The sequence below is a fragment of the Gossypium hirsutum genome, chromosome A02 (assembly GCF_007990345.1).
Source record: "Gossypium hirsutum isolate 1008001.06 chromosome A02, Gossypium_hirsutum_v2.1, whole genome shotgun sequence".
NCBI lineage: Eukaryota > Viridiplantae > Streptophyta > Magnoliopsida > Malvales > Malvaceae > Gossypium > Gossypium hirsutum.
Genome location: NC_053425.1, coordinates 12,691,220 through 12,698,472, shown reverse-complemented (window position 1 = coordinate 12,698,472; position 7,253 = coordinate 12,691,220). Strand labels below are relative to the sequence as shown.

Genomic DNA, 7,253 nt, shown 5'->3' with positions numbered 1-7,253 from the left:
TATCCTCTTTAATCGAATTATGGTTTTACGTTTAAGTAGTGGGGAGTGGTGCTCAGATCAGAGTATTCTCAGTGATGAGACAACCATGTTTTTTGAGAATTTGTATGGTGAGATCCCTAATCCCATGAATCCACCTCCCATGAATATTTTCCCTCGGCTCACAGAGCAAGATATTGATTTTCTCAAAAAGCCAATTTTGAATGATGAGATAAAGAAGTCCTTTTTTGACATGGCCCCGCTGAAGGCTCCCGGAAGTGATGGGTATTATGCACTTTTCTTTCAAAGTCAGTGGGATTTAGTTGGAAGGGCGGTTTGTGAGTGGGTTCAGGGGATCTTTGCTGGAAATAAAATTGAGAAAGATCTTAACAACATGTTAATGGTGCTTATTCCTAAGAAGGATCGTCCGGAGGACTTCAGCCAATTCTGACCAATTAGCCTCTGTTCAGTAATGTATAAATTGGTGATGAAGGTGATCGCTAATAGATTCAAAGTGGTGTTCCCTAATTACATAACACCCGAGCAAGCGAGGTTCATTACTAGCCGTAACATTTTTAACAATATCATTATTACGCAAGAAGTCATACATTCGATGCGTAGTAGAAAAGCGGGCAGGAATTGGATGGCTATTAAGTTGGATCTGGAGAAAGGCTATGACAGGATTAGTTGGGAGTTTATTAATGTGTCCCTAGTTGTTGCAGGGATCCCCGAGTTTCTCAGAAAGGTTAGTACGAGTGTTATTTCTTCATCTACTATGCAAATTCTATGGAATGGAGTTCCGTCTCAGTCCTTTAAGCCGGTAAGAGGGATTAGACAGGGATGCCCTTTTTCGCCTTATCTGTTTGTTTTTTGTATGGGATGGTTAGGGCACTTAATTCATTCTGAAATCATAGCTAGGAGGTGGAATCCGATTCAGTTATCAAGGTTGAGACCGTCTTTATCTCATCTATTTTTTACTAATGACCTTGTCATTTTTGGTAAGGCAGAGATGAATCAAGCCCTTTTGTTAAAAGAAATCCTTAAACGGTTCTATGATTTTTTTGGACACAATATTAGTGTAAGAAAGAGCAATATATATTTCTCCAAAGGTGTTGATAACAGTTCATGTGACCAGATTAGTCAGCTCTTTGGATTTTGGAAGGTTCTTAATCTAGGGACTTATTTGGGGGGTACCTCTCCTTCACGATCAAGTTACTAAAAGTACCCTGAATTTTGTAGTTGAAAAAGTAAGATGGAAACTACATAATTGGGAAGCTAGGAAGCTCTCCTTTACGGGACGTGTCACTCTTGCTCAATCAGTCCTTCTAGCTATTCCAAGTTATTTTATGCAGTCTTTGTTAGTTCCAAAAGGGGTATGTGATGAGATTGAAAAGATTGTAAGACAATTTATCTGGGGAGGCTCTATTGGATATCATAAAATTACTTTGGTAGGATGGGAGTCCATTTGTCAGCCTAGATATCATGGAGGCATTGGGTTTCGGCATCTTCAAGATCAAAATAATTCTTTTCTTATGAAAATTGGGTTTAATCTCGTCTCAAGAAAGGATGCCTTATGGGTTCGTGTTCTTCGTTCGAATTATGGTTGGAAGAGCCAGCTTCCTGATTCCATTCAGAGAAGCAATTGTTCTCATATTTGGCGATCCCTTTTTAAGGTGTGGCCCTTTTTTTGTGAGAATCTCATATGGTTTGTAGGGGACGGCTCCACAATCCAAGCATGGAAAGATTCTTGGGTTCTTGACATTGGCCCCCTTTCTTTGTATGTTGTGGCTCATTCTAGACTTGATTTGGAAAGTCTTTTGAGAGATGGGGTGCTCCTGATGGTTATTGGAATGTGGAGTTGATTAGTGTGTAGCTGCCTGATATCATCATTGAGCAAATTGTAAGTAATTCCCCACCTCATCCAATTGGGGGAACAGATAGGATAATTTGGGCTCATTCTAGTTCAGGGTCCTTTTCTATTCGAAGCGCTTATTAGGTATTAAAAGAAAATTCATGGAATCCTAATGATGATGCTTGGAAGTCAGTTTGGAAATACTAGGGTTCACAGAGAGTGTCTTTTCTTTGGCTTACAGTCAAACAAAGGCTTCTTACTAATTATAAACGGGCTAGGAGAGGGATTGGACAAAGTCGTGCATGCCCTTTTATGTGGGCATGACATTGAGGATCTTTTGCATGTTCTACGTGATTGTTTGACGATTAAGGAAGCTTGGATGCTCGTTGTCCCCACAAAGAAGCTATCCAGGTTTTTTTCTAACTGCTTTCAAAATTGGTTTTCCACTAACCTTTGTGGTCATGATAAGGTGTAGGATAAAGGAATTACTTGGTCATTCTTATTTGGGATAATCGCTTGGAGGATTTGGAAGAATATGAATTTGTTCATTTTCCAAAATATCAACTGGACGGCCTATAAGATTATTAAAGCTTCGATCAGTTGGGTGCAACATTTTGAACCATTTTTATTTGGAGGCAAATCTACTACATCCAATCCAGTAATTAATCACCACTGTCACTATAGCAAAACAGGTTTTTAGCGGCGTTTTTTTTAGGAAGCGCCGCTAAAACAGTTTGTGGCGTTTTGATAAGCACCGTAAAAAATACCGCTATAGATAATGCCACTAAATTTTGCGACATTTTTACATTACCTTTAGCGGCGCTTTTCCCACAAACGCTGCTATAGAACATGACTTTTAGCGACGCTTTACCCACAAACACCGCTAAAGAACATGACTTTTAGCGGTGCTTTCCCCATAAATGCCGCTAAAGAACATAACCTTTAACGATGCTTTCTCTACAAATGCCGCTAGAGAACATGACCTTTAGCGGCGCTTTTCCCAAAAAGCCGCTAAAAAACATAACTTTTAGCGGCGCTTTTCCCAAAAATGCTGCTAAAGAAATGACTTTTAGCAACAGTTTTCCCAAAAACGCTGCTAAAGGTCATGAAAATTAAAAAAATAATAAAATATTATAAAAACGCCACAAATCCATTCCCATCCCTTTACATGCTTAAACAAATCCTTTAGAAATGTTGTTATCAGTAAATGCATTACTCTATTCTTTGGTTAGAGAATGCAGTAGAAGTGGGATTCCACTAGTTTAGAAATGTATAATTTAATTTGAAGACGTATTAAAATAGAAATTCATGAACAAGAAGATCAATGTTTTTCACTATATCTCATGCATCAAGTCAAATTGCCTTTGATTACATAAGATTCCTTCGAAATTTTTTAAAAAGAATTCAAATTAGTTCATATCAACTTGCTCAAGTTGTATGTATGAATTGCAAGATCAACACCTTATTTGAACTTACAATTCTAGGAAAGCATAAAATGTAGTTCCATGAGCATGCATTTAAAGTGGCAGAAAAAAATTATTGATTACAGTGACAGTCTAAGCTCCAAATCTAGCTCGTGTGTTGCTTGATTTTGAATTCTGACTGTTCGATCCTAATGAGTTCCTGCAATGTTTCTTGCTCCTTGAATGTGAATCCTGTAAGAATGTAAGGAACTAAAACAAGTTAAATTTTAAAACACAATCATCACATAGCACATAAACTAAAAAAAGGAAGGGACTTGTGTGTAGCAACCTCAACCAGCAACTAAACATTTCAATTTGCAGCACTTTAACATCTCAATTAACAACATTTATACACCTCAATTACAGGGATAAAACATCTCAATTTCTAGCAACTAAACACTTCAATTTGCAGCACTTAAACACTTCAATTTACAACATTTAAACACTTCAATTTAAACATTTAAACACTTCAATTTGCAGCACTTTAACACTTCAATTTACAGCATTTAAACACTTCAATTTATAGCATTTAAACACTTCAATTTGCAGCACTTTAACATCTTAATTAACAACATTTATACACCTCAATTACAGCGATAAAACATTTCAATTTCCAGCAACTAAACACTTCAATTTACAGCATTTAAACACTTCAATTTACAACATTTAAACACTTCAATTTGCAGCACTTTAACACTTCAATTTACAGCATTTAAACACTTCAATTTACAACATTTAAACACTTCAATTTGCAGCACTTTAACATCTCAATTAACAATATTTATACACCTCAATTACAGCGATAAAACATCTCAATTTCCAGCAACTAATTAAACACTTCAATTTGCAACACTTAATCACTTCAACTTACAACATTTAAACACTTTAATTTAAAACATTTGAACACTTCAATTTGCAACACTTTAACACTTCAATTTACAGCATTTAAACACTTCAATTTACAGCACTTTAACATCTCAATTAACAACATTTATACACCTCAATTACAGCGATAAAACATCTTAATTTCCAGCAACTAAACACTTCAATTTGCAGCGCTTAAACAATTCAATTTACAACATTTAAACACTTCAATTTGCAACACTTTAACACTTCAATTTACAACATTTAAACACATCAATTTGCAGCACTTTAACATCTCAATTAACAACATTTATACACCTCAATTACAGCGATAAAACATCTCAATTTCCAACAACTAAACACTTCAATTTGCAGCACTTAAACACTTCAATTTGCAGCACTTTAACATCTCAATTAACAACATTTATACACCTCAATTACAATGATAAAACATCTCAATTTGCATCAACTAAACACTTCAATTTGCAGCACTTAAACACTTCAATTTACAACATTTAAACACTTAAATTTACAACATTTAAACACTTAATAAATTAAATAGCAAAAGACATGCATTAGCATTAGCTATTCCCCTATTCTTTGCTGGTTCAATCCTCCATCAAGAAATACCTGAATATATCCCTGAGGTCTCTCTAGCAGTGCGTCAAGAAGTGGAAACAAGCTTATTATTAGTTTTTTTTTAATTGTCATCTCATTCATTTTTTAAGTCCAATGAATGATCAAATCCAAGAATCTCATAATATAAACTTCAAACACTTACATGGGGAGTTGATGCAAGGTTTCCATCCTTGATTTGGCAAGGGAGACCAAAGATCGAACTGTTGTTTAATCGGCTAAAAGTACAGAACATTAAGAAACATAGTATTGAAATTCGAAGACTTTTAACCAATAAATAAACAAATTGATTGAACTAAAAACAAACTAGAAAGGATACTAACAGTTTTCCAATGTAAAACGACCTCAAGTAAAGACAAGTGCCTTGGTTTCGGAGCATTCCATTCCTGGAAAGAAACAATTCTTTCAATTAATTATTTAATTCTTAAACAAATCAAGGTAAAAGAAAAAAAGAAAAAAGTAATCGTAAAATGAAGAATTACGGAGAACAAAGAGGGAGAGGTGCGTCCCAGAGGGGTGAAGAGATTTGGGAAAAAAATTGGTAAGAGAACAAGGAAAAGCGCGGTAAATGTACTTCTTTAAGATTGATGAAACTGATGATTGTAATTATATGACTGCCTCATTCTTTCCCTTTTTTTTTTAATGTGGGTGCAAAATACTAAAACTAATCAATATTTATCTTCTTCTTGAGATATCAGAACAAGGTAGTCTGGCACCAACCCCACACAATTGCATAGAACAAGACTAATCACAATACGATCCAATGGAAAAGTAGAGGGTTGCCGATTTGGGGAAATTGGGGGAAAAATAAAGGGAATCGGGGTATGGGAGAAATGGTTTGGGAAAAATAAAATGGGGAAAAAAGAAGAAGAGATTTTAGGTGGGATTTCGGAGGATAGAGGGGAACCGATTTTGGGAAAAAGAACGGGGAAGAAAAGAAGAGATTTGTGGGGGAAAAAATAAAGAGAATCGGGGTAGGGGAGAAATTGTTTGGGAAAAAGAAGGGAAAGAAAAAGAAGAGATTTCATTTGAAATTTTGGGATAGAAAAATATAATTACAAAGTGACGCCGTTTTGCAAAAAACATATTTGTGGCGTTTGGAATAAAAATGCCACTATTGCTAGACTTTTAATGGCATTTAGACCAAAAATGTCACTATTGCTCAACTTTTTGCGGCGTTTCCAACAAAAAAGCCGCTATTGCTTACCTTTTGCAGCGTTTTTTCATAAACGCCGCTAGTGCTCGACTTTTTTACAATTTTTATATTGAATTATTGTATCTTTCATATAAATTTTAAATAAATAATTTTTAAAATTTTAAGTAATATTTAAAAGAATTAGATAAAATTATAATTTTTATATAATTTTTTATGTAAGAAATCAAAAACAAAAACAAAAACAAAAGCAAAAAAAAAAAGCTTTAAAAAAATTCTCTTTTGTAATTATATATTCTTTCAATATTTTAGGAAATTAAATTATATATTTCAATTTACTAGTTAAATAATAAATAGAAGATGATGAAAGAGTGCATGAGTTGTCGAAAAAAATACATGATAGCCACTTGGATGATGGGTGAGAGTATAGGCAGCAAAACAACCCCGTTTTGTTTAAAAAAATGATTTTTTGTGGGGTTTTTATCAAAACCTTAAACACTAAACCCTAAACACTAAACCCAAAACCTAAAACCTTAAACTATAAATCCTAAACCCTAAACTCTAAACACTAAAACCCTAAACTAAAAAATCATAAAACCATAAACCCTAAACTTTAAACCATAGACTCTAAAGCCTAAAATAAAATGAATTTTACGGTGTTTTTTTTATAAAAACGCTGCTATTGCTTACCTTTTGTGGTGTTTTTCTCATAAACGCCGCTAATATTGCTTGACTTTTTTAATGACATATGAGCAATTTTTATATTGAATTATTATATATTTTATATCAATTTCAAAATATGAAAATAAAAACAAAAAAGCTTTAAATTTTCGCTTCTGTAATTATATATTCTTTCAATATTTTAGGAAATTTAAATAACTTTTTGAATTTATTAATTAATTTTGTTTCTCTATAGATGCATGGGTTAGCATTTTTTTAATTTTAATATATATAAAGTTTATCTCTTATCTCTTAAATAATTTAAACTATAATGATAATTTAAATATATTAAAATTAATATTATCTTTTATAATTATATAAGAAATTATTTAATATATAAATTAAAAAACAATCAGTCATATACCAAAAAAACTTTAAAATTATTTTAAATAATAGTATTTTCATTTATTTTCATTTTTAACATATATTTTTCTATTTTTTACTTTCAAATTTTTTCTACGTGTCATTAATTTTTTCTAAAGATTTTAAATATTAAATTAAAAATAAATTGTATTTTAAATAATATAAAGAAACTAGTTAAATAATAAATAGAAGAAGATGAAAGAGTGAATGCATGGGTGAGAATACA

General features: G+C 32.8%; 1 long non-coding RNA gene across 1 annotated transcript; it reads right to left on the bottom strand.

The window, feature by feature from the left end:
* Positions 1-3,224: 3,224 nt before the first annotated feature.
* Positions 3,225-5,805, bottom strand: LOC107951457 (uncharacterized). The gene is made up of 4 exons (XR_001698434.2): positions 5,274-5,805; positions 5,115-5,177; positions 4,937-5,009; positions 3,225-3,483 (listed from the first exon to the last, which is right to left on the bottom strand). It is a non-coding gene; the product is annotated as an uncharacterized lncRNA (long non-coding RNA).
* Positions 5,806-7,253: the final 1,448 nt, after the last annotated feature.